The 22,602-nt window shown below is 46.2% G+C and overlaps 22 non-coding genes across 22 annotated transcripts; 15 read left to right on the forward strand and 7 right to left on the reverse strand.

The window, feature by feature from the left end:
* Nucleotides 1-5,842: 5,842 nt before the first annotated feature.
* On the forward strand, nucleotides 5,843-5,915 carry trnav-cac (transfer RNA valine (anticodon CAC)). Its single transcript has one exon. It is a non-coding gene; the product is annotated as a tRNA-Val (tRNA).
* A 1,748-nt stretch (nucleotides 5,916-7,663) lies between these two features.
* On the forward strand, nucleotides 7,664-7,736 carry trnav-uac (transfer RNA valine (anticodon UAC)). The gene has a single exon. It is a non-coding gene; the product is annotated as a tRNA-Val (tRNA).
* A 285-nt stretch (nucleotides 7,737-8,021) lies between these two features.
* On the forward strand, nucleotides 8,022-8,094 carry trnav-aac (transfer RNA valine (anticodon AAC)). Its single transcript has one exon. It is a non-coding gene; the product is annotated as a tRNA-Val (tRNA).
* A 413-nt stretch (nucleotides 8,095-8,507) lies between these two features.
* Nucleotides 8,508-8,578, reverse strand: trnag-gcc (transfer RNA glycine (anticodon GCC)). The gene has a single exon. It is a non-coding gene; the product is annotated as a tRNA-Gly (tRNA).
* A 1,499-nt stretch (nucleotides 8,579-10,077) lies between these two features.
* On the forward strand, nucleotides 10,078-10,150 carry trnav-aac (transfer RNA valine (anticodon AAC)). The gene has a single exon. It is a non-coding gene; the product is annotated as a tRNA-Val (tRNA).
* An 83-nt stretch (nucleotides 10,151-10,233) lies between these two features.
* On the forward strand, nucleotides 10,234-10,305 carry trnad-guc (transfer RNA aspartic acid (anticodon GUC)). The gene has a single exon. It is a non-coding gene; the product is annotated as a tRNA-Asp (tRNA).
* Nucleotides 10,306-10,652: 347 nt separating this feature from the next.
* On the reverse strand, nucleotides 10,653-10,724 carry trnag-ucc (transfer RNA glycine (anticodon UCC)). The gene has a single exon. It is a non-coding gene; the product is annotated as a tRNA-Gly (tRNA).
* Nucleotides 10,725-11,681: 957 nt separating this feature from the next.
* trnav-cac (transfer RNA valine (anticodon CAC)) lies at nucleotides 11,682-11,754 on the forward strand. Its single transcript has one exon. It is a non-coding gene; the product is annotated as a tRNA-Val (tRNA).
* Nucleotides 11,755-12,039: 285 nt separating this feature from the next.
* Nucleotides 12,040-12,112, forward strand: trnav-aac (transfer RNA valine (anticodon AAC)). Its single transcript has one exon. It is a non-coding gene; the product is annotated as a tRNA-Val (tRNA).
* An 83-nt stretch (nucleotides 12,113-12,195) lies between these two features.
* On the forward strand, nucleotides 12,196-12,267 carry trnad-guc (transfer RNA aspartic acid (anticodon GUC)). Its single transcript has one exon. It is a non-coding gene; the product is annotated as a tRNA-Asp (tRNA).
* A 2,727-nt stretch (nucleotides 12,268-14,994) lies between these two features.
* On the reverse strand, nucleotides 14,995-15,066 carry trnag-ucc (transfer RNA glycine (anticodon UCC)). Its single transcript has one exon. It is a non-coding gene; the product is annotated as a tRNA-Gly (tRNA).
* Nucleotides 15,067-16,141: 1,075 nt separating this feature from the next.
* Nucleotides 16,142-16,213, reverse strand: trnag-ucc (transfer RNA glycine (anticodon UCC)). The gene has a single exon. It is a non-coding gene; the product is annotated as a tRNA-Gly (tRNA).
* Nucleotides 16,214-17,159: 946 nt separating this feature from the next.
* On the forward strand, nucleotides 17,160-17,232 carry trnav-cac (transfer RNA valine (anticodon CAC)). The gene has a single exon. It is a non-coding gene; the product is annotated as a tRNA-Val (tRNA).
* A 104-nt stretch (nucleotides 17,233-17,336) lies between these two features.
* Nucleotides 17,337-17,409, forward strand: trnav-uac (transfer RNA valine (anticodon UAC)). Its single transcript has one exon. It is a non-coding gene; the product is annotated as a tRNA-Val (tRNA).
* Nucleotides 17,410-17,517: 108 nt separating this feature from the next.
* On the forward strand, nucleotides 17,518-17,590 carry trnav-aac (transfer RNA valine (anticodon AAC)). The gene has a single exon. It is a non-coding gene; the product is annotated as a tRNA-Val (tRNA).
* Nucleotides 17,591-18,092: 502 nt separating this feature from the next.
* Nucleotides 18,093-18,164, reverse strand: trnag-ucc (transfer RNA glycine (anticodon UCC)). The gene has a single exon. It is a non-coding gene; the product is annotated as a tRNA-Gly (tRNA).
* A 1,304-nt stretch (nucleotides 18,165-19,468) lies between these two features.
* Nucleotides 19,469-19,541, forward strand: trnav-aac (transfer RNA valine (anticodon AAC)). Its single transcript has one exon. It is a non-coding gene; the product is annotated as a tRNA-Val (tRNA).
* Nucleotides 19,542-19,624: 83 nt separating this feature from the next.
* On the forward strand, nucleotides 19,625-19,696 carry trnad-guc (transfer RNA aspartic acid (anticodon GUC)). Its single transcript has one exon. It is a non-coding gene; the product is annotated as a tRNA-Asp (tRNA).
* A 346-nt stretch (nucleotides 19,697-20,042) lies between these two features.
* On the reverse strand, nucleotides 20,043-20,114 carry trnag-ucc (transfer RNA glycine (anticodon UCC)). The gene has a single exon. It is a non-coding gene; the product is annotated as a tRNA-Gly (tRNA).
* Nucleotides 20,115-21,064: 950 nt separating this feature from the next.
* On the forward strand, nucleotides 21,065-21,137 carry trnav-cac (transfer RNA valine (anticodon CAC)). The gene has a single exon. It is a non-coding gene; the product is annotated as a tRNA-Val (tRNA).
* A 104-nt stretch (nucleotides 21,138-21,241) lies between these two features.
* On the forward strand, nucleotides 21,242-21,314 carry trnav-uac (transfer RNA valine (anticodon UAC)). The gene has a single exon. It is a non-coding gene; the product is annotated as a tRNA-Val (tRNA).
* Nucleotides 21,315-21,997: 683 nt separating this feature from the next.
* Nucleotides 21,998-22,069, reverse strand: trnag-ucc (transfer RNA glycine (anticodon UCC)). Its single transcript has one exon. It is a non-coding gene; the product is annotated as a tRNA-Gly (tRNA).
* Nucleotides 22,070-22,602: the final 533 nt, after the last annotated feature.

The following is a 22,602-nucleotide window of genomic DNA, read 5'->3' on the forward strand; positions in this document are numbered from 1 at the left end:
AATATAAAAACACTAAAATACAATTACAAACAGTTAAACATCAATAAAAATACAATAAAACCGTCATATTAGCTTTTTCTTTATTGTTTAATTATGCTTCTTCTCTTCTCATGTGAATGCGCTGGTGCTGAATGAAATACAGTAGATAGATAGATTAGATAGATAGATTCAACTTTATTGTCATTGCTTAGTACAGGTACAGGCAACGAAATGTAGTTAGCATCTACCAGAAGTGCAAATAGTAGCATTGTGCAAAAAGACAGAGAATATTAGTAACATATACCTATGATTAATATGAATATAGAGTTATAACTATAGCTAGTTACATATATGAAATTATATATATGTACATATTACTATATACATAATAGCAATAATAACAATAAGCATATTAGTAAAAATGAATATGTATTATAATAATAACAGTAATAATAAGATTAGTTAGGTATATATTAGTAATAACAGTACTGGGATAAAGGATGTGTAAATAATAACTATACAGCTGTAACTATAACTATATAAGGATGGTGAAAAAAAAAACTATAACTATACATATACAGTGTATCACAAAAGTGAGTACACCCCTCACATTTCTGCAAATATTTTATTATATCTTTTCATGGGACAACACTATAGAAATAAAACTTGGATATAACTTAGAGTAGTCAGTGTACAGCTTGTATAGCAGTGTAGATTTACTGTCTTCTGAAAATAACTATACACACAGCCATTAATGTCTAAATAGCTGCAACATAAGTGAGTACACCCCACAGTGAACATGTCCAAATTGTGCCCAAAGTGTCAATATTTTGTGTGACCACCATTATTATCCAGCACTGCCTTAACCCTCCTGGGCATGGAATTCACCAGAGCTGCACAGGTTGCTACTGGAATCCTCTTCCACTCCTCCATGATGACATCACTAAGCTGGTGGATGTTAGACACCTTGAACTCCTCCACCTTCCACTGAGGATGCGCCACAGGTGCTCAATTGGGTTTAGTTCATCACCTTTACCTTCAGCTTCCTCAGCAAGGCAGTTGTCATCTTGGAGGTTGTGTTTGGGGTCGTTATCCTGTTGGAAAACTGCCATGAGGCCCAGTTTTCGAAGGGAGGGGATCATGCTGTGTTTCAGAATGTCACAGTACATGTTGGAATTCATGTTTCCCTCAATGAACTGCAGCTCCCCAGTGCCAGCAACACTCATGCAGCCCAAGACCATGATGCTACCACCACCATGCTTGACTGTAGGCAAGATACAGTTGTCTTGGTACTTCTCACCAGGGCGCTGCCACACATGCTGGACACCATCTGAGCCAAACAAGTTTATCTTGGTCTCATCAGACCACAGGGCATTCCAGTAATCCATGTTCTTGGACTGATGTCTTCAGCAAACTGTTTGCGGGCTTTCTTGTGCGTCAGCTTCCTTCTGGGATGACGACCATGCAGACCGAATTGATGCAGTATGCGGCGTATGGTCTGAGCACTGACAGGCTGACCTCCCACGTCTTCAACCTCTGCAGCAATGCTGGCAGCACTCATGTGTCTATTTTTTAAAGCCAACCTCTGGATATGACGCCGAACACGTGGACTCAACTTCTTTGGTCGACCCTGGTGAAGCCTGTTCCGAGTGGAACCTGTCCTGGAAAACCGCTGTATGACCTTGGCCACCATGCTGTAGCTCAGTTTCAGGGTGTTATCAATCTTCTTATAGCCCAGGCCATCTTTGTGGAGAGCAACAATTCTATTTCTCACATCCTCAGAGAGTTCTTTGCCATGAGGTGCCATGTTGAATATCCAGTGGCCAGTATGAGAGAATTGTACCCAAAACACCAAATTTAACAGCCCTGCTCCCCATTTACACCTGGGACCTTGACACATGACACCAGGGAGGGACAACGACACATTTGGGCACAATTTGGACATGTTCACTGTGGGGTGTACTCACTTATGTTGCAGCTATTTAGACATTAATGGCTGTGTGTTGAGTTATTTTCAGAAGACAGTAAATCTACACTGCTATACAAGCTGTACACTGACTACTCTAAGTTATATCCAAGTTTCATGTCTATAGTGTTGTCCCATGAAAAGATATAATGAAATATTTGCAGAAATGTGAGGGGTGTACTCACTTTTGTGATACACTGTATATGTATGACAGTTGTGTAAAGTGCAGGTGCAATGATAAATAATTACGACAGTCCAGCGTGCAGTCCGGGGTGATGTTAAAGTGCAGGTGCAACTTGTGCAATGAGAAATGTGCAATGATAAATAACAACACAACAGTCCAGTGTGTAATCCAAACAGTGCAATGATAATAATAAATAATAGGTCCAGTGTTCAGTTCAGAATGTCCAGAATGTGTGTTAACGGCGAATAGTGGTGTTCAATAAAGTTATTGAGGTGGGAAAAAAACTGTTTTTAAACCGACTGGTCCTGGCACGTATGCTCCTGTATCTTATCCCAGATGGCAGAAGGTTATACAGTGTGTGGCTGGGGTGGTAGGGGTCCCTGATGATACTGTGTGCTCTGCGCACACAGCGCTGGTGGTGAAGGTCTCCGATGGTGGGGAGCTGTGTACCGATGATTCGTTGAGCAGTCCTCACCACCTTGTGAAGGGCCTTCCTGTCAGCCACAGTGGAGCTGCCGTACCACACTGTCACACAGTTGGACAGTACGCTCTCGATGGTGCAGCGGTAGAAGTTTGTGAGAATCTGGGGAGACAGATGGTCCTTTTTTAGTCTCCTCAAGAAGTAAAGGCGCTGCTGCGCTTTCTTCACCAGACAGGATGTGTTGTGGGTCCAGGAAAGATCCTCAGAGATGTGGATGCCCAAAAACTTAAAACTGGAGACACGCTCCACCTCGTCACCATTGATAAGGACAGGGAGATGTGTGCAGCTCTTGGTTTTCCGGAAGTCCACGATGAGCTCTTTGGTCTTATCTGTGTTTAAATGAAGGTTGTTGGAGGAACACCACGCCACCAGGTGCTGGATCTCCTCCCTGTAGGCCGATTCGTCGTTGTCTTTGATGCGGCCAACCACTGTGGTGTCGTCTGCAAACTTGATGAGGGTGTTGGATCTATGCAGCGGCACACAGTCGTGGGTGAACAGGGAGAAAAGCAATGGACTTAACACACAGCCCTGTGGAACACCAGTGCTCAAAGTCAGGCTAGAGGACACCTGACTACCCAACCTTACAGACTGGGGTCTGTTTGTTAAAAAGTTCAAGACCCAGTTACACATGGGGGTGCTGATTCCCAGGTCACTGAGCTTGGCTACCAGCTTGGTTGGGATTACCGTATTGAAGGCGGAACTGAAATCAATAAACAGCATCCGTATGTAGGTGTCATTATTGTCCAGATGGGTGAGAGCGGAGTGAAGGGCAGTGGAAATGGCATCCTCTGTTGATCTGTTAGCACGGTAGGCAAACTGGTAGGGATTCAGTGCTGGTGGAAGCGCCGCTTTCAGATGGCAGAGAACCAGTTTCTCAAAGCACTTCATTGCAATAGGTGTGAGTGCTACTGGTCTAAAGTCATTCAGGCAAGCTGCAGTAGTACGCTTTGGCACCGGAATGATGATCGATGTCTTCCAGCACGTAGGAACAGTAGCCTGGGCCAGTGACAGGTTGTAGATGTTAGTAAAGACCTGGGCTAGCTGTTCAGCGCATGCTCTCAGGACACGTCCAGGGATGCCGTCAGGGCCGGCAGCCTTCCTCGCGTTTACTTTACTTAGTACTGAACACACCTCAGCTGTAGAGAGTGTAAGGAGGTTGCAGTCCTCAGGTAGTCGACTCTGTGTGGTGTGAAGTCCATTGTAGTTAAAGCGAGCGTAGAACCTGTTAAGCTCATCTGGGAGGGACGCACTGTTGGATGGAGGGGTTGGATGTGAGGGTTTGTAGCTGGTGAGTGTCTGAATGCCCTTCCACATACGACGGGAGTCAGAGTTGTGAAAGTGCTCCTCAACAGACAGTTTGTAGGTGTGTTTGGCTCTTCTGATGCCCCTTTTCAGATTTGCCCTGGCTGAGCTGTAGGCCTCAGTGTCACCCGATCTGAATGCAGCGTGTCGTGCTTTCAGTAGAAGTCGAACCTCAGCGTTCATCCAGGGTTTCTGGTTGGGGATGATTTTCACATGCTTGACAGAGGTGACATTATCAATACACGTGTTGATGTAGTTTACTAATGATGTGTATGTGTCCAAGTCTATATCCATGGATGCTTCAGACGAAAACATGCTCCAATCAGTGTTATGGAACTGATGCTGTAGGGAGGAGATGGCTCCGTCTGGCCACACTTTAACTGTCCTTGTTGTGGTTTTCACACATATGATGAGTGGCACATACCTGGGAAGCAGGAACAATGAGAGGTGATCAGACTGTCCCAGGTGGGGGAGGGGGGTGGCTTTGTATGCTTTTGCAATGTTCGAATACACATGGTCCAGGGTGTTCTTTCCTCTAGTGGAGAATGAGACATTCTGATGGAATTTTGGTAGAACTGTCCTCAGGTTGGTGTGATTAAAATCCCCCGCAATGATAAATAATCCGTCTGGATGTGCAGTTTGTTGTTTGCTGACTGCTGTACTCAGTTCTTCCAAAGCTAACTTGGCATTGGCATCAGGTGGGATGTAAACTGCAGTAACAACAACAGTGGAGAACTCTCTCGGTAGATAAAAAGGTCTGCACTTAATCATCAGATACTCCACGTTCGCAGAGCAGTGACTTTCAGTTACAATGGAGTCTGTACACCACGATTTGTTCACATAAATGCACAGACCTCCTCCTTTAGTATTGCAAGATCAAGCATCCACGATTAGTAAGCGTAAAAAAAAACAATAAAGAAGTAAAACTAAAGTGCAGCTTTGTATTTTTATAGACTTTTAACTGTTTTTTAATTTCTTTTCAAAGTCAAAAGTCAAAGTCAAGTTTATTTGTCACATACATGGTCATACACACAGTACAACTAGCAGTGAAATGCTTTTGAGACTGCGCCGCCACAGTAGTTCGGAGCAGTCTGACGGCAGCCACCTCACCGGCGCCATCTTTCGAAGAAACAAGGAAAAAAATAAAAAATGAACACATTGGGAAAGACAGTATTTTTATCTAGTCTTATTGTACTAAAACAATGAGTTAGGAAAACACAAAACTGTACCCGAGAAACTCAGAGTTCAATTTCTGTAGTGTAGTGGTTATCACGTTTACTTTACACGTGAAAGGTCCCCGGTTCGAAACCGTGCAGAAACAATGCTTACCCTTTATGCATCGCTTGATAACTTTCTGCCAGATGTATGTTTTGTGTCTTTTTTATTCCAGCCACAAAGCTGCAGCCAGGAGGTGCCCAACTCAGTTTCTGTAGTCTAGTGGTCATCACGTTCGCTTTACACGCGAAAGGTCCCCAGTTCGAAACTGGGCAGAAACAGCAGTAACTTTTTATGCTTCGCATGACAACATTCTGCCTCGCTCTAGGTTTTGAGTTTCAATTTATTCCAAACACAAAGCTGCAGCCAGGAGGTGCCCGACTAAGCTTATGTTACTGAGCCAGTTTGGCCATTTAGCATAAAGCAAAGGCTGCTTGTGGAAGCTGCAGTTTGTGCTTAGCTGTAGGGACTGGGTGCTTGTGTCTTGTGCCGTTTGCCTGGCTTCACACTTTGATGCCATGCTTTTGTGTTGCTGCAAGTGCTACTTTTGCTTTCTCTGCTTTAAAGGCACACAGACACGTGTTTGCTGCTTTAGCTTTTTGTTGTTGGTAAGCCCATGGCCCATGACTTAGTCAGTAGAATTGAGCCAGTTCTTTGGATGAGTGAAGCCTCTGATAAGTGCTGCAACACAAGTGGCACTGAGCAGAGGCATGCAGTTTCTGTAGTGTAGTGGTCATCACGTTCGCCTCACACGCGAAAGGTCCCTGGTTCGAAACCGGGCAGAAACAATGCTTACCCTTTATGCATCGCTTGATAACTTTCTGCCCATACAGTGTATCACAAAAGTGAGTACACCCCTCACATTTCTGCAGATATTTAAGTATATCTTTTCATGGGACAACACTGACAAAATGACACTTTGACACAATGAAAAGTAGTCTGTGTGCAGCTTATATAACAGTGTAAATTTATTCTTCCCTCAAAATAACTCAATATACAGCCATTAATGTCTAAACCACCGGCAACAAAAGTGAGTACACCCCTAAGTGAAAGTTCCTGAAGTGTCAATATTTTGTGTGGCCACCATTATTTCCCAGAACTGCCTTAACTCTCCTGGGCATGGAGTTTACCAGAGCTTCACAGGTTGCCACTGGAATGCTTTTCCACTCCTCCATGACGACATCACGGAGCTAGCGGATATTCGAGACTTTGCGCTCCTCCACCTTCCGCTTGAGGATGCCCCAAAGATGTTCTATTGGGTTTAGGTCTGGAGACATGCTTGGCCAGTCCATCACCTTTACCCTCAGCCTCTTCAATAAAGCAGTGGTCGTCTTAGAGGCGTGTTTGGGGTCATTATCATGCTGGAACACTGACCTGCGACCCAGTTTCTGGAGGGAGGGGATCATGCTCTGCTTCAGTATTTCACAGTACATATTGGAGTTCATGTGTCCCTCAATGAAATGTAACTCCCCAACACCTGCTGCACTCATGCAGCCCCAGACCATGGCATTCCCACCACCATGCTTGACTGTAGGCATGACACACTTATCTTTGTACTCCTCACCTGATTGCCGCCACACATGCTTGAGACCATCTGAACCAAACAAATTAATCTTGGTCTCATCAGACCATAGGACATGGTTCCAGTAATCCATGTCCTTTGTTGACATGTCTTCAGCAAACTGTTTGCGGGCTTTCTTGTGTAGAGACTTCAGAAGAGGCTTCCTTCTGGGGTGACAGCCATGCAGACCAATTTGATGTAGTGTGCGGCGTATGGTCTGAGCACTGACAGGCTGACCCCCCACCTTTTCAATCTCTGCAGCAATGCTGACAGCACTCCTGCGCCTATCTTTCAAAGACAGCAGTTGGATGTGACGCTAAGCACGTGCACTCAGCTTCTTCGGACGACCAACGCGAGGTCTGTTCTGAGTGGACCCTGCTCTTTTAAAATGCTGGATGATCTTGGCCACTGTGCTGCAGCTCAGTTTCAGGGTGTTGGCAATCTTCTTGTAGCCTTGGCCATCTTCATGTAGTGCAACAATTCGTCTTTTAAGATCCTCAGAGAGTTCTTTGCCATGAGGTGCCATGTTGGAACTTTCAGTGACCAGTATGAGAGAGTGTGAGAGCTGTACTACTAAATTGAACACACCTGCTCCCTATGGACACCTGAGACCTAGTAACACTAAAAAATCACATGACATTTTGGAGGGAAAATGACAAGCAGTGCTCAATTTGGACATTTAGGGGTGTAGTCTCTTAGGGGTGTACTCACTTTTGTTGCCGGTGGTTTAGACATTAATGGCTGTATATTGAGTTATTTTGAGGGAAGAATAAATTTACACTGTTATATAAGCTGCACACAGACTACTTTTCATTGTGTCAAAGTGTCATTTTGTCAGTGTTGTCCCATGAAAAGATATACTTAAATATCTGCAGAAATGTGAGGGGTGTACTCACTTTTGTGATACACTGTATCTGTGTTTTGAGTCCCTTTTTAATCCAGACACTAAGCTGCAGCCAGGAGGTGCCCAACTCAGTTTCTGTAGTGTAGTGGTCATCACGTTGGCTTTACACGCGAAAGGTCCCCGGTTCGAAACCGGGCAGAAACATTGCTTACCCTTTATGCATCGCTTGATAACTTTCTGCCCATATTTGTGTTTTGAGTCCCTTTTTAATCCAGACACTAAGCTGCAGCCAGGAGGTGCCTGACTCATTTTCTGTAGTGTAGTGGTCATCACGTTCGCTTTACACGCGAAAGGTCCCCGGTTCGACACCGGGCAGAAGCAGCTGAGACTTTTTATGCTTCGCATGACAACATTCTTCCTTCATCTAGGTTTTGAATTTCAGTTTATTCCAGACACAAGGCTGCAGCCAGGAAGTGCCCCCCTCAGTTAGTTTCTGTAGTGTAGTGGTCATCACGTTCGCCTAACACGCGAAAGGTCCCCGGTTCGAAACCGGGCAGAAACATCTTTGCTGCAGGTGGCTTTTCTGTTCATCTCAAGTGGTGAGAGTTTCAGGGAGGTATGCCTAATCGATGCCCCTTTTGCTCGTCCTCGTTAGTATAGTGGACAGTATCTCCGCCTGTCACGCGGAAGACCGGGGATCGATTCCCCGACGGGGAGACGGCATTGTTTTTGCCGCTAAGCGCATGGCCTGGAAGAGTGACTAGTCTGCATCTGATTTTCTTTTTGAGTCTTCTCAAACTGCACGTGGCACATTCCTTGAAGGTAACACTGTTTGGTCTTGGTGACATTAAGTAGAACAAGGGCCTTTCCATGAGATTAGAAGAATGGCCACTGTCCCTGTGTACAGCTCCTGTTTGGCTGGATTTCAGATTGCCTCAGGTTACAGCTTGTCTCTAGTGAAGAAAAAGCAGTCGATGCATTGTCCGGGAATCGAACCCGGGCCTCCCGCGTGGCAGGCGAGAATTCTACCACTGAACCACCAATGCTGCACATGCCCAGCTTCAGACCTTCCTGGCTGAGATGGTGGAATTATGTTGCAGCGAGCAATATGAAAGGAGTTGCAAGCTACTTTTTGTTCCCTTGGCACCTGCTGGTTAAAGGGTATGCCTTGGCCGGGAATCTATCCCGGGTCAACTGCTTGGAAGGCAGCTATGCTCACCACTATACCACCAACACAGGCGACAAAAGCGCCACCCTGTTAGAACCCGTTGCTGCAAGCAAGTGCTGGTTTTGTCTTTGTGGCTCTGTGAAGGGGAGTTGGTCTCCAAGACTTTTTCTTTGGTGAGTAATTGTGCTAGGAGGTCTTTTAGCAGTCAGCTGATCTCTCTGCATCACATCAACAAAGAGAACAACTGCACAACAGCTTTCACCATCACCCCAGCTGTGTGCCACCACATTATTGGTCTATCAGGACTAGCAGAGAGCTTTCACACCCCTTTCCTCCAATGGCTGCACGGTGAGTTTGCTGATGTCACAGCTGGGATTCAGACAAAGAGCTTTTGAATTTCTGGAAAGGGAGGGGACCAGTAGAAGTGATCAAGTCCTGTGGATGAGTGGAGGCTCCCAGCAAGACCCAGGTTCATTTTAGTGGAATACTGCTTGGACTCCTTCTGCTGCACATTGCAAAGTTTCCAGGGATGCAAGGAGACTCTCATAACCCTGTGGAAGCAGGAGAACACCTGGGTGCCTTTCTGCAAATCTGCTCTCTCATCTGTAAGTTTCATTTCAAAGTTTCATTGACCATGACTGAGATCTTTCTCACTTGTTGTACTGAATTAGTTTGGAGTGGGAGGCTTATGTTACTGAGCCAGTTTGGCCATTTAGCATAAAGCAAAGGCTGCTTGTGGAGGCTGCAGTTTGTGCTTAGCTGTAGGGACTGGGTGCTTGTGTCTTGTGCCGTTTGCCTGGCTTCACACTTTGATGCCATGCTTTTGTGTTGCTGCAAGTGCTACTTTTGCTTTCTCTGCTTTAAAGGCACACAGACACGTGTTTGCTGCTTTAGCTTTTTGTTGTTGGTAAGCCCATGGCCCATGACTTAGTCAGTAGAATTGAGCCAGTTCTTTGGATGAGTGAAGCCTCTGATGAGTGCTGCAACACAAGTGGCACTGAGCTGAGGCATGCAGTTTCTGTCGTGTAGTGGTCATCACGTTCGCCTCACACGCGAAAGGTCCCCGGTTCGAAACCGGGCAGAAACAATGCTTACCCTTTATGCATCGCTTGATAACTTTCTGCCCATATGTTTGTTTTGAGTCCCTTTTTAATCCAGACACTAAGCTGCAGCCAGGAGGTGCCTGACTCAGTTTCTGTAGTGTAGTTTAGTGGTCATCACGTTCGCTTTACACGCGAAAGGTCCCCGGTTCGACACCGGGCAGAAGCAGCTGAGACTTTTTATGCTTCGCATGACAACATTCTTCCTTCATCTAGGTTTTGAATTTCAGTTTATTCCAGACACAAAGCCACAGCCAGGAAGTGCCCCCCTCAGTTAGTTTCTGTAGTGTAGTGGTCATCACGTTCGCCTAACACGCGAAAGGTCCCCGGTTCGAAACCGGGCAGAAACATCTTTGCTGCAGGTGGCCTTTCTGTTCACCTCAAGTGGTGAGAGTTTCAGGGAGGTATGCCTAATCGATGCCCCTTTTGCTCGTCCTCGTTAGTATAGTGGACAGTATCTCCGCCTGTCACGCGGAAGACCGGGGTTCGATTCCCCGACGGGGAGAAGGCATTGTTTTTGCCGCTAAGCGCATGGCATGGAAGAGTGACTAGTCTGCATCTGATTTTCTTTTTGAGTCTTCTCAAACTGCACGTGTCACATTCCTTGAAGGTAAGACTGTTTGGTCTTGGTGACATTAAGTAGAACAAGGGCCTTTCCATGAGATTGGAAGAATGGCCACTGTCCCTGTGTACAGCTCCTTTTTGGCTGGATTCTACCACTGAACCACCAATGCTGCACATGCCCAGCTTCAGACCTTCCTGGCTGAGATGGTGGAATTATGTTGCAGCGAGCAATATGAAAGGAGTTGCAAGCTACTTTTTGTTCCCTTGGCACCTGCTGGTTAAAGGGTATGCGTTGGCCGGGAATCGAACCTGGGTCAACTGCTTGGAAGGCAGCTATGCTCACCACTATACCACCAACGCAGGCGACAAAAGCACCACCCTGTTAGAACCCGTTGCTGCAAGCAAGTGCTGGTTTTGTCTTTGTGGCTCTGTGAAGGGGAGTTAGTTGGTCTCCAAGACTTGTTCTTTAGTGAGTAATTGTGCTAGGGAGTCTTTTAGCAGTCAGCTGATCTCTCTGCATCACATCAACAAAGAGAACAACTGCACAACAGCTTTCACCATCACCACAGCTGTGTGCCACCACATTATTGGTCTATCAGGACTAGCAGAGAGCTTTCACACCCCTTTCCTCCAATGGCTGCACGGTGAGTTTGCTGATGTCACAGCTGGGATTCAGACAAAGAGCTTTTGAATTTCTGGAAAGGGAAGGGACCAGTAGAAGTGATCAAGTCCTGTGGATAAGTGGAGGCTCCCAGCAAGACCCAGGTTCATTTTAGTGGAATACTGCTTGGACTCCTTCTGCTGCACATTGCAAAGTTTCCAGGGATGCAAGGAGACTCTCATAGCCCTGTGGAAGCAGGAGAACACCTGGGTGCCTTTCTGCAAATCTGCTCTCTCATCTGTAAGTTTCATTTCAAAGTTTCATTGACCATGACTGAGATCTTTCTCACTTGTTGTACTGAATTAGTTTGGAGTGGGAGGCTTATGTTACTGAGCCAGTTTGGCCATTTAGCATAAAGCAAAGGCTGCTTGTGGAAGCTGCAGTTTGTGCTTAGCTGTAGGGACTGGGTGCTTGTGTCTTGTGTCTTGTGCCGTTTGCCTGGCTTCACACTTTGATGCCATGCTTTTGTGTTGCTGCAAGTGCTACTTTTGCTTTCTCTGCTTTAAAGGCACACAGACACGTGTTTGCTGCTTTAGCTTTTTGTTGTTGGTAAGCCCATGGCCCATGACTTAGTCAGTAGAATTGAGCCAGTTCTTTGGATGAGTGAAGCCTCTGATGAGTGCTGCAACACAAGTGGCACTGAGCAGAGGCATGCAGTTTCTGTAGTGTAGTGGTCATCACGTTCGCCTCACACGCGAAAGGTCCCCGGTTCGAAACCGGGCAGAAACAATGCTTACCCTTTATGCATCGCTTGATAACTTTCTGCCCATATGTTTGTTTTGAGTCCCTTTTTAATCCAGACACTAAGCTGCAGCCAGGAGGTGCCCGACTCATTTTCTGTAGTGTAGTGGTCATCACGTTCGCTTTACACGTGAAAGGTCCCCGGTTCGAAACCGGGCAGAAGCAGCTGAGACTTTTTATGCTTCGCATGACAACATTCTTCCTTCATCTAGTTTTTGAATTTCAGTTTATTCCAGACACAAAGCCACAGCCAGGAAGTGCCCCACTCAGTTAGTTTCTGTAGTGTAGTGGTCATCACGTTCGCCTAACACGCGAAAGGTCCCCGGTTCGAAACCGGGCAGAAACATCTTTGCTGCAGGTGTCCTTTCTGTTCACCTCAAGTGGTGAGAGTTTCAGGGAGGTATGCCTAATCGATGCCCCTTTTGCTCGTCCTCGTTAGTATAGTGGACAGTATCTCCGCCTGTCACGCGGAAGACCGGGGTTCGATTCCCCGACGGGGAGACGGCATTGTTTTTGCCGCTAAGCGCATGGCATGGAAGAGTGACTAGTCTGCATCTGATTTTCTTTTTGAGTCTTCTCAAACTGCACGTGGCACATTCCTTGAAGGTAACACTGTCAAGTCAAGTCAACTTTATTTATATAGCGCTTTTTACAATAGACATTGTCACAAAGCAACTTTACAAAATCCATGACCAATAGATACAAAAACCCCTGTTGAGCAAGCCGAGGGCGACTGTGGCAAGGAAAAACTCCCTGAAAATTACAGGAAGAAACCTTGAGAGGAACCAGACTCAGCAGGGCCCATCCTTCTTGGGTGGTCTGGAGGATACTTTAAATAAATACATAATTTACACAAAGCATCTAAACACAGAATTAAATGAACTAAAAGTTATAACTGGTAATAAATAGATAAATAATCTTCAATAAAGTCTGTAGTGATTTCTTGTCATTCTTGGTGGAAATTACTCCAGACCCGTCACATCCGGCAGGAACAGTGTCGTCGCCACGGCAGTCTCGACTTTAATCCTTAACCTTGGCGTGTAAACAGGTTCCCACCAGAATGCCCTTGGAGTAAAACAACAAAGAATGTAGTTAATAATGTACAATGCTAGTTGAGTAAAACAGTTTTACAGAGAGTTTTAGACTCCGGCAGCCCTAATTATTACAGCATAACTAAAAGGGAGAGCGAGCAGGTAACAAGGTCATGAAGGCTTTCACAGGACATCAGCGCCCATCTCCCCACCGTCATCAAACCTGAGTGATCGGATAAGAGAGGCAGAACGACAGCAACCCAACATCCCTGATCACCACAAGTTTCTATGACCAAGAACCCCCAAGCTCTGCGCCTTTGTCTATATTACTCAAAAGCTTGAGAAAATAAATATGTTTTCAGTCTAGACTTAAACATTGAGACTGTGTCCGAATCCCGAACAGAGGCAGGAAGATTATTCCAAAGTTGTGGAGCTTTGTAAGAAAATGCTCTTCCACCAGCTGTGGTCTTTTTAATTTTAGGAACTATAAGTAACCCTGCATCTTGTGAGCGAAGTGGACGCGCTGGATTATAGTGATTAATAAGTTCACTCAGATACTGTGGAGCCAGACCATGTAGCGCTTTATAGGTTAGTAAAAGTATTTTGTATTCAATGCGGAATTTAACTGGCAGCCAGTGTAGAGACGATAGAACAGGAGTAATATGATCAAACTTTTTTGTTCTAGTTAGCACTCGAGCTGCTGCATTTTGAACTAACTGGAGTTTGTTTATGGATCTACCAGAGCATCCAGTTAGAAGAGCATTACAATAATCTAACCGAGAAGTTATAAACACATGGATCAGTTTTTCGGCGTCATTAGCAGATAGTATATTTCTTATTTTAGAGATATTACGCAAATGATAGAAAGCAACTCTAGTAATATTATTAATGTGTGTATCAAAGGAAAGATCTGAATCTAGTGTGACACCTAAGTTTTCTACATCTGGGCTGGGAGTAACAGAGAAAGTGTTTAGGTTTAGCACCAGGTTAGACAACTTGTCTCTTGCAGCTTTAGAGCCAACAAGTAAAACCTCAGTTTTATCTGAATTAAGTAAAATAAAATTACACGACATCCAGTTTTTTATGTCGTTTACACAATCTTCTATCTTACTGATTGTGTCGGTATCATTTGGTTTGGCTGATATATACAGCTGAGTGTCATCTGCATAGCAGTGAAATTTTATGCCATGTTTATGAATAATTTCACCTAGTGGAAGCATATAGAGTGTAAATAATAGGGGTCCCAGTACCGACCCCTGTGGAACACCACACTTTACTTTTGTAGTTTCTGAGCATTTATTATTTACATAAACAAATTGCGAGCGGTCAGTCAAATATGAATGAAACCAAGAGAGTGCGAGTCCTTTAACACCTACTGTATTTTCTAGCCTCTCCAGTAAAATGTTATGATCGACCGTATCAAACGCTGCACTAAGATCTAATAGAACAAGAAAAGAGACACATCCATTATCAGAAGACATTAACAACTCGTTAACTACTCTAATTAATGCGGTTTCGGTACTATGGTTGGGTCTAAATCCTGATTGAAATTTTTCATGAATACAATTTTCATTCAAATAAGAACATAATTGTTTGGAAACAACTTTTTCTAATATCTTTGAGACAAAAGGAAGGTTTGAAATTGGCCTATACTTAGATAAAACATGTGGATCAAGATTAGGTTTTTTAATCAGGGGTTTAATAACAGCACTTTTAAACAATTTAGGTACGTACCCAAGGCTAAGGGATGCATTGATTAATGTAAGCAGGGGCTCTACAATAGCTGGGAGTAAATCTTTAAGTAAACGAGTTGGAACAGGATCGAGTATACACGATGATGACTTTGATGATTTAATCAACACAGTTAGTTCATTTTGGGAGATTGGATTAAAGGAATTTAGTTGGATTAACTCGTTACTATTATCACCAATGCTGCTCGGAGTGAGTCTTGCAATGCTGCACTGTTTGGTCTTGGTGACATTAAGTAGAACAAGGGCCTTTCCATGAGATTGGAAGAATGGCCACTGTCCCTGTGTACAGCTCCTGTTTGGCTGGATTCTACCACTGAACAACCAATGCTGCACATGCCCAGCTTCAGACCTTCCTGGCTGAGATGGTGGAATTATGTTGCAGCGAGCAATATGAAAGGAGTTGCAAGATACTTTTTGTTCCCTTGGCACCTGCTGGTTAAAGGGTATGCGTTGGCCAGGAATCGAACCCGGGTCAACTGCTTGGAAGGCAGCTATGCTCACCACTATACCACCAACGCAGGCAACAAAAGCACCACCCTGTTAGAACCCGTTGCTGCAAGCAAGTGCTGGTTTTGTCTTTGTGGCTCTGTGAAGGGGAGTTGGTCTCCAAGACTTGTTCTTTGGTGAGTAATTGTGCTAGGAGGTCTTTTAGCAGTCAGCTGATCTCTCTGCATCACATCAACAAAGAGAACAACTGCACAACAGCTTTCACCATCACCCCAGCTGTGTGCCACCACATTATTGGTCTATCAGGACTAGCAGAGAGCTTTCACACCCCTTTCCTCCAATGGCTGCACGGTGAGTTTGCTGATGTCACAGCTGGGATTCAGACAAAGAGCTTTTGAATTTCTGGAAAGGGAGGGGACCAGTAGAAGTGATCAAGTTCTGTGGATGAGTGGAGGCTCCCAGCAAGACCCAGGTTCATTTTAGTGGAATACTGCTTGGACTCCTTCTGCTGCACATTGCAAAGTTTCCAGGGATGCAAGGAGACTCTCATCGCTTGATAACTTTCTGCCCATATGTGTGTTTTGAGTCCCTTTTTAATCCAGACACTAAGCTGCAGCCAGGAGGTGACCAGCTCAGTTTCTGTAGTGTAGTGGTCATCACGTTGGCTTTACATGCGAAAGGTCCCCAGTTTGAAACCGGGCAGAAGCAGCTGAGACTTTTTATGCTTCGCTCGTTAGTATAGTGGACAGTATCTCCGCCTGTCACGCGGAAGACCGGGGTTCGATTCCCCGACGGGGAGACGGCATTGTTTTTGCCGCTAAGCGCATGGCATGGAAGAGTGACTAGTCTGCATCTGATTTTCTTTTTGAGTCTTCTCAAACTGCACGTGGCACATTCCTTGAAGGTAACACTGTTTGGTCTTGGTGACATTAAGTAGAACAAGGGCCTTTCCATGAGATTGGAAGAATGGCCACTGTCCCTGTGTACAGCTCCTGTTTGGCTGGATTCTACCACTGAACAACCAATGCTGCACATGCCCAGCTTCAGACCTTCCTGGCTGAGATGGTGGAATTATGTTGCAGCGAGCAATATGAAAGGAGTTGCAAGCTACTTTTTGTTCCCTTGGCACCTGCTGGTTAAAGGGTATGCGTTGGCCGGGAATCGAACCCGGGTCAACTGCTTGGAAGGCAGCTATGCTCACCACTATACCACCAACGCAGGCCACAAAAGCACCACCCTGTTAGAACCCGTTGCTGCAAGCAAGTGCTGGTTTTGTCTTTGTGGCTCTGTGAAGGGGAGTTGGTCTCCAAGACTTGTTCTTTGGTGAGTAATTGTGCTAGGAGGTCTTTTAGCAGTCAGCTGATCTCTCTGCATCACATCAACAAAGAGAACAACTGCACAACAGCTTTCACCATCACCACAGCTGTGTGCCACCACATTATTGGTCTATCAGGACTAGCAGAGAGCTTTCACACCCCTTTCCTCCAATGGCTGCACGGTGAGTTTGCTGATGTCACAGCTGGGATTCAGACAAAGAGCTTTTGAATTTCTGGAAAGGGAAGGGACCAGTAGAAGTGATCAAGTCCTGTGGATGAGTGGAGGCTCCCAGCAAGACCCAGGTTCATTTTAGTGGAATACTGCTTGGACTCCTTCTGCTGCACATTGCAAAGTTTCCAGGGATGCAAGGAGACTCTCATAGCCCTGTGGAAGCAGGAGAACACCTGGGTGCCTTTCTGCAAATCTGCTCTCTCATCTGTAAGTTTCATTTCAAAGTTTCATTGACCATGACTGAGATCTTTCTCACTTGTTGTACTGAATTAGTTTGGAGTGGGAGGCTTATGTTACTGAGCCAGTTTGGCCATTTAGCATAAAGCAAAGGCTGCTTGTGGAAGCTGCAGTTTGTGCTTAGCTGTAGGGACTGGGTGCTTGTGTCTTGTGCCGTTTGCCTGGCTTCACACTTTGATGCCATGCTTTTGTGTTGCTGCAAGTGCTACTTTTGCTTTCTCTGCTTTAAAGGCACACAGACACGTGTTTGCTGCTTTAGCTTTTTGTTGTTGGTAAGCCCATGGCCCATGACTTAGTCAGTAGAATTGAGCCAGTTCTTTGGATGAGTGAAGCCTCTGATGAGTGCTGCAACACAAGTGGCACTGAACAGAGGCATGCAGTTTCTGTAGTGTAGTGGTCATCACGTTCGCCTCACACGCGAAAGGTCCCCGGTTCGAAACCGGGCAGAAACAATGCTTGCCCTTTATGCATCGCTTGATAACTTTCTGCCCATATGTTTGTTTTGAGTCCCTTTTTAATCCAGACACTAAGCTGCAGCCAGGAGGTGCCCGACTCAGTTTCTGTAGTGTAGTGGTCATCACGTTCGCTTTACACGCGAAAGGTCCCCGGTTCGAAACCGGGCAGAAGCAGCTGAGACTTTTTATGCTTCGCATGACAACATTCTTCCTTCATCTAGTTTTTGAATTTCAGTTTATTCCAGACACAAAGCCACAGCCAGGAAGTGCCCCACTCAGTTAGTTTCTGTAGTGTAGTGGTCATCACGTTCGCCTAACACGCGAAAGGTCCCCGGTTCGAAACCGGGCAGAAACATCTTTGCTGCAGGTGGCCTTTCTGTTCACCTCAAGTGGTGAGAGTTTCAGGGAGGTATGCCTAATCGATGCCCCTTTTGCTCGTCATCGTTAGTATAGTGGACAGTATCTCCGCCTGTCACGCGGAAGACCGGGGTTCGATTCCCCGATGGGGAGACGGCATTGTTTTTGCCGCTAAGCGCATGGCATGGAAGAGTGACTAGTCTGCATCTGATTTTCTTTTTGAGTCTTCTCAAACTGCACGTGGCACATTTCTTGAAGGTAACACTGTTTGGTCTTGGTGACATTAAGTAGAACAAGGGCCTTTCCATGAGATTGGAAGAATGGCCACTGTCCCTGTGTACAGCTCCTGTTTGGCTGGATTCTACCACTGAACAACCAATGCTGCACATGCCCAGCTTCAGACCTTCCTGGCTGAGATGGTGGAATTATGTTGCAGCGAGCAATATGAAAGGAGTTGCAAGCTACTTTTTGTTCCCTTGGCACCTGCTGGTTAAAGGGTATGCGTTGGCCGGGAATCGAACCCGGGTCAACTGCTTGGAAGGCAGCTATGCTCACCACTATACCACCAACGCAGGCGACAAAAGCACCACCCTGTTAGAACCCGTTGCTGCAAGCAAGTGCTGGTTTTGTCTTTGTGGCTCTGTGAAGGGGAGTTGGTCTCCAAGACTTGTTCTTTGGTGAGTAATTGTGCTAGGAGGTCTTTTAGCAGTCAGCTGATCTCTCTGCATCACATCAACAAAGAGAACAACTGCACAACAGCTTTCACCATCACCCCAGCTGTGTGCCACCACATTATTGGTCTATCAGGACTAGCAGAGAGCTTTCACACCCCTTTCCTCCAATGGCTGCACGGTGAGTTTGCTGATGTCACAGCTGGGATTCAGACAAAGAGCTTTTGAATTTCTGGAAAGGGAAGGGACCAGTAGAAGTGATCAAGTCCTGTGGATGAGTGGAGGCTCCCAGCAAGACCCAGGTTCATTTTAGTGGAATACTGCTTGGACTCCTTCTGCTGCACATTGCAAAGTTTCCAGGGATGCAAGGAGACTCTCATAGCCCTGTGGAAGCAGGAGAACACCTGGGTGCCTTTCTGCAAATCTGCTCTCTCATCTGTAAGTTTCATTTCAAAGTTTCATTGACCATGACTGAGATCTTTCTCACTTGTTGTACTGAATTAGTTTGGAGTGGGAGGCTTATGTTACTGAGCCAGTTTGGCCATTTAGCATAAAGCAAAGGCTGCTTGTGGAAGCTGCAGTTTGTGCTTAGCTGTAGGGACTGGGTGCTTGTGTCTTGTGCCGTTTGCCTGGCTTCACACTTTGATGCCATGCTTTTGTGTTGCTGCAAGTGCTACTTTTGCTTTCTCTGCTTTAAAGGCACACAGACACGTGTTTGCTGCTTTAGCTTTTTGTTGTTGGTAAGCCCATGGCCCATGACTTGGTCAGTAGAATTGAGCCAGTTCTTTGGATGAGTGAAGCCTCTGATGAGTGCTGCAACCCAAATGGCACTGAGCAGCGGCATGCAGTTTCTGTAGTGTATTGGTCATCACGTTCGCCTCACACGCGAAAGGTCCCCGGTTCGAAACCGGGCAGAAACAATGCTTACCCTTTATGCATCGCTTGATAACTTTCTGCCCATATATGTGTTTTGAGTCCCTTTTTAATCCAGACACTAAGCTGCAGCCAGGAGGTGCCCGACTCAGTTTCTGTAGTGTAGTGGTCATCACGTTCTCTTTACACGCGAAAGGTCCCCGGTTCGAAACCGGGCAGAAGCAGCTGAGACTTTTTATGCTTCGCATGACAACATTCTTCCTTCATCTAGTTTTTGAATTTCAGTTTATTCCAGACACAAAGCCACAGCCAGGAAGTGCCCCACTCAGTTAGTTTCTGTAGTGTAGTGGTCATCACGTTCGCCTAACACGCGAAAGGTCCCCGGTTCGAAACCGGGCAGAAACATCTTTGCTGCAGGTGGCCTTTCTGTTCACCTCAAGTGGTGAGAGTTTCAGGGAGGTATGCCTAATCGATGCCCCTTTTGCTCGTCCTCGTTAGTATAGTGGACAGTATCTCCGCCTGTCACGCGGAAGACCGGGGTTCGATTCCCCGACGGGGAGACGGCATTGTTTTTGCCGCTAAGCGCATGGCATGGAAGAGTGACTAGTCTGCATCTGATTTTCTTTTTGAGTCTTCTCAAACTGCACGTGGCACATTTCTTGAAGGTACACTGTTTGGTCTTGGTGACATTAAGTAAAACAAGGGCCTTTCCATGAGATTGGAAGAATGGCCACTGTCCCTGTGTACAGCTCCTGTTTGGCTGGATTCTACCACTGAACAACCAATGCTGCACATGCCCAGCTTCAGACCTTCCTGGCTGAGATGGTGGAATTATGTTGCAGCGAGCAATATGAAAGGAGTTGCAAGCTACTTTTTGTTCCCTTGGCACCTGCTGGTTAAAGGGTATGCGTTGGCCGGGAATCGAACCCGGGTCAACTGCTTGGAAGGCAGCTATGCTCACCACTATACCACCAACGCAGGCGACAAAAGCACCACCCTGTTAGAACCCGTTGCTGCAAGCAAGTGCTGGTTTTGTCTTTGTGGCTCTGTGAAGGGGAGTTAGTTGGTCTCCAAGACTTGTTCTTTGGTGAGTAATTGTGCTAGGAGGTCTTTTAGCAGTCAGCTGATCTCTCTGCATCACATCAACAAAGAGAACAACTGCACAACAGCTTTCACCATCACCACAGCTGTGTGCCACCACATTATTGGTCTATCAGGACTAGCAGAGAGCTTTCACACCCCTTTCCTCCAATGGCTGCACGGTGAGTTTGCTGATGTCACAGCTGGGATTCAGACAAAGAGCTTTTGAATTTCTGGAAAGGGAGGGGACCAGTAGAAGTGATCAAGTCCTGTGGATGAGTGGAGGCTCCCAGCAAGACCCAGGTTCATTTTAGTGGAATACTGCTTGGACTCCTTCTGCTGCACATTGCAAAGTTTCCAGGGATGCAAGGAGACTCTCATAGCCCTGTGGAAGCAGGAGAACACCTGGGTGCCTTTCTGCAAATCTGCTCTCTCATCTGTAAGTTTCATTTCAAAGTTTCATTGACCATGACTGAGATCTTTCTCACTTGTTGTACTGAATTAGTTTGGAATGGGAGGCTTATGTTACTGAGCCAGATTGGCCATTTAGCATAAAGCAAAGGCTGCTTGTGGAAGCTGCAGTTTGTGCTTAGCTGTGGGGACTGGGTGCTTGTGTCTTGTGCCGTTTGCCTGGCTTCACACTTTGATGCCATGCTTTTGTGTTGCTGCAAGTGCTACTTTTGCTTTCTCTGCTTTAAAGGCACACAGACACGTGTTTGCTGCTTTAGCTTTTTGTTGTTGGTAAGCCCATGGCCCATGACTTAGTCAGTAGAATTGAGCCAGTTCTTTGGATGAGTGAAGCCTCTGATGAGTGCTGCAACACAAGTGGCACTGAGTTAAGGCATGCAGTTTCTGTAGTGTAGTGGTCATCACGTTCGCCTCACACGCGAAAGGTCCCCGGTTCGAAACCGGGCAGAAACAATGCTTACCCTTTATGCATCGCTTGATAACTTTCTGCCCATATTTGTGTTTTGAGTCCCTTTTTAATCCAGACACTAAGCTGCAGCCAGGAGGTGCCCGATTCAGTTTCTGTAGTGTAGTGGTCATCACGTTCGCTTTACACGCGAAAGGTCCCCAGTTCGAAACCGGGCAGAAGCAGCTGAGACTTTTTATGCTTCGCATGACAACATTCTTCCTTCATCTAGGTTTTGAATTTCAGTTTATTCCAGACACAAAGCCGCAGCCAGGAAGTGCCCCACTCAGTTAGTTTCTGTAGTGTAGTGGTCATCACGTTCGCCTAACACGCGAAAGGTCCACGGTTCGAAACCGGGCAGAAACAACTTTGCTGCAGGTGGCTTTTCTGTTCACCTCAAGTGGTGAGAGTTTCAGGGAGGTATGCCTAATCGATGCCCCTTTTGCTCGTCCTCGTTAGTATAGTGGACAGTATCTCCGCCTGTCACGCGGAAGACTGGGGTTCGATTCCCCGACGGGGAGACGGCATTGTTTTTTCCACTAAGCGCATGGCATGGAAGAGTGACTAGTCTGCATCTGATTTTCTTTTTGAGTCTTCTCAAACTGCACGTGGCACATTCCTTGAAGGTAACACTGTTTGGTCTTGGTGACATTAAGTAGAACAAGGGCCTTTCCATGAGATTGGAAGAATGGCCACTGTCCCTGTGTACAGCTCCTGTTTGGCTGGATTCTACCACTGAACAACCAATGCTGCACATGCCCAGCTTCAGACCTTCCTGGCTGAGATGGTGGAATTATGTTGCAGCGAGCAATATGAAAGGAGTTGCAAGCTACTTTTTGTTCCCTTGGCACCTGCTGGTTAAAGGGTATGCGTTGGCCGGGAATCAAACCCGGGTCAACTGCTTGGAAGGCAGCTATGCTCACCACTATACCACCAACGCAGGCGACAAAAGCAGCACCCTGTTAGAACCCGTTGCTGCAAGCAAGTGCTGGTTTTGTCTTTGTGGCTCTGTGAAGGGGAGTTGGTCTCCAAGACTTGTTCTTTGGTGAGTAATTGTGCTAGGAGGTCTTTTAGCAGTCAGCTGATCTCTCTGCATCACATCAACAAAGAGAACAACTGCACAACAGCTTTCACCATCACCCCAGCTGTGTGCCACCACATTATTGGTCTATCAGGACTAGCAGAGAGCTTTCACACCCCTTTCCTCCAATGGCTGCACGGTGACTTTGCTGATGTCACAGCTGGGATTCAGACAAAGAGCTTTTGAATTTCTGGAAAGGGAGGGGACCAGTAGAAGTGATCAAGTCCTGTGGATGAGTGGAGGCTCCCAGCAAGACCCAGGTTCATTTTAGTGGAATACTGCTTGGACTCCTTCTGCTGCACATTGCAAAGTTTCCAGGGATGCAAGGAGACTCTCATAGCCCTGTGGAAGCAGGAGAACACCTGGGTGCCTTTCTGCAAATCTGCTCTCTC

Source organism: Trichomycterus rosablanca, chromosome 4 (assembly GCF_030014385.1).
Source record: "Trichomycterus rosablanca isolate fTriRos1 chromosome 4, fTriRos1.hap1, whole genome shotgun sequence".
NCBI classification, from domain to species: Eukaryota; Metazoa; Chordata; class Actinopteri; order Siluriformes; family Trichomycteridae; genus Trichomycterus; species Trichomycterus rosablanca.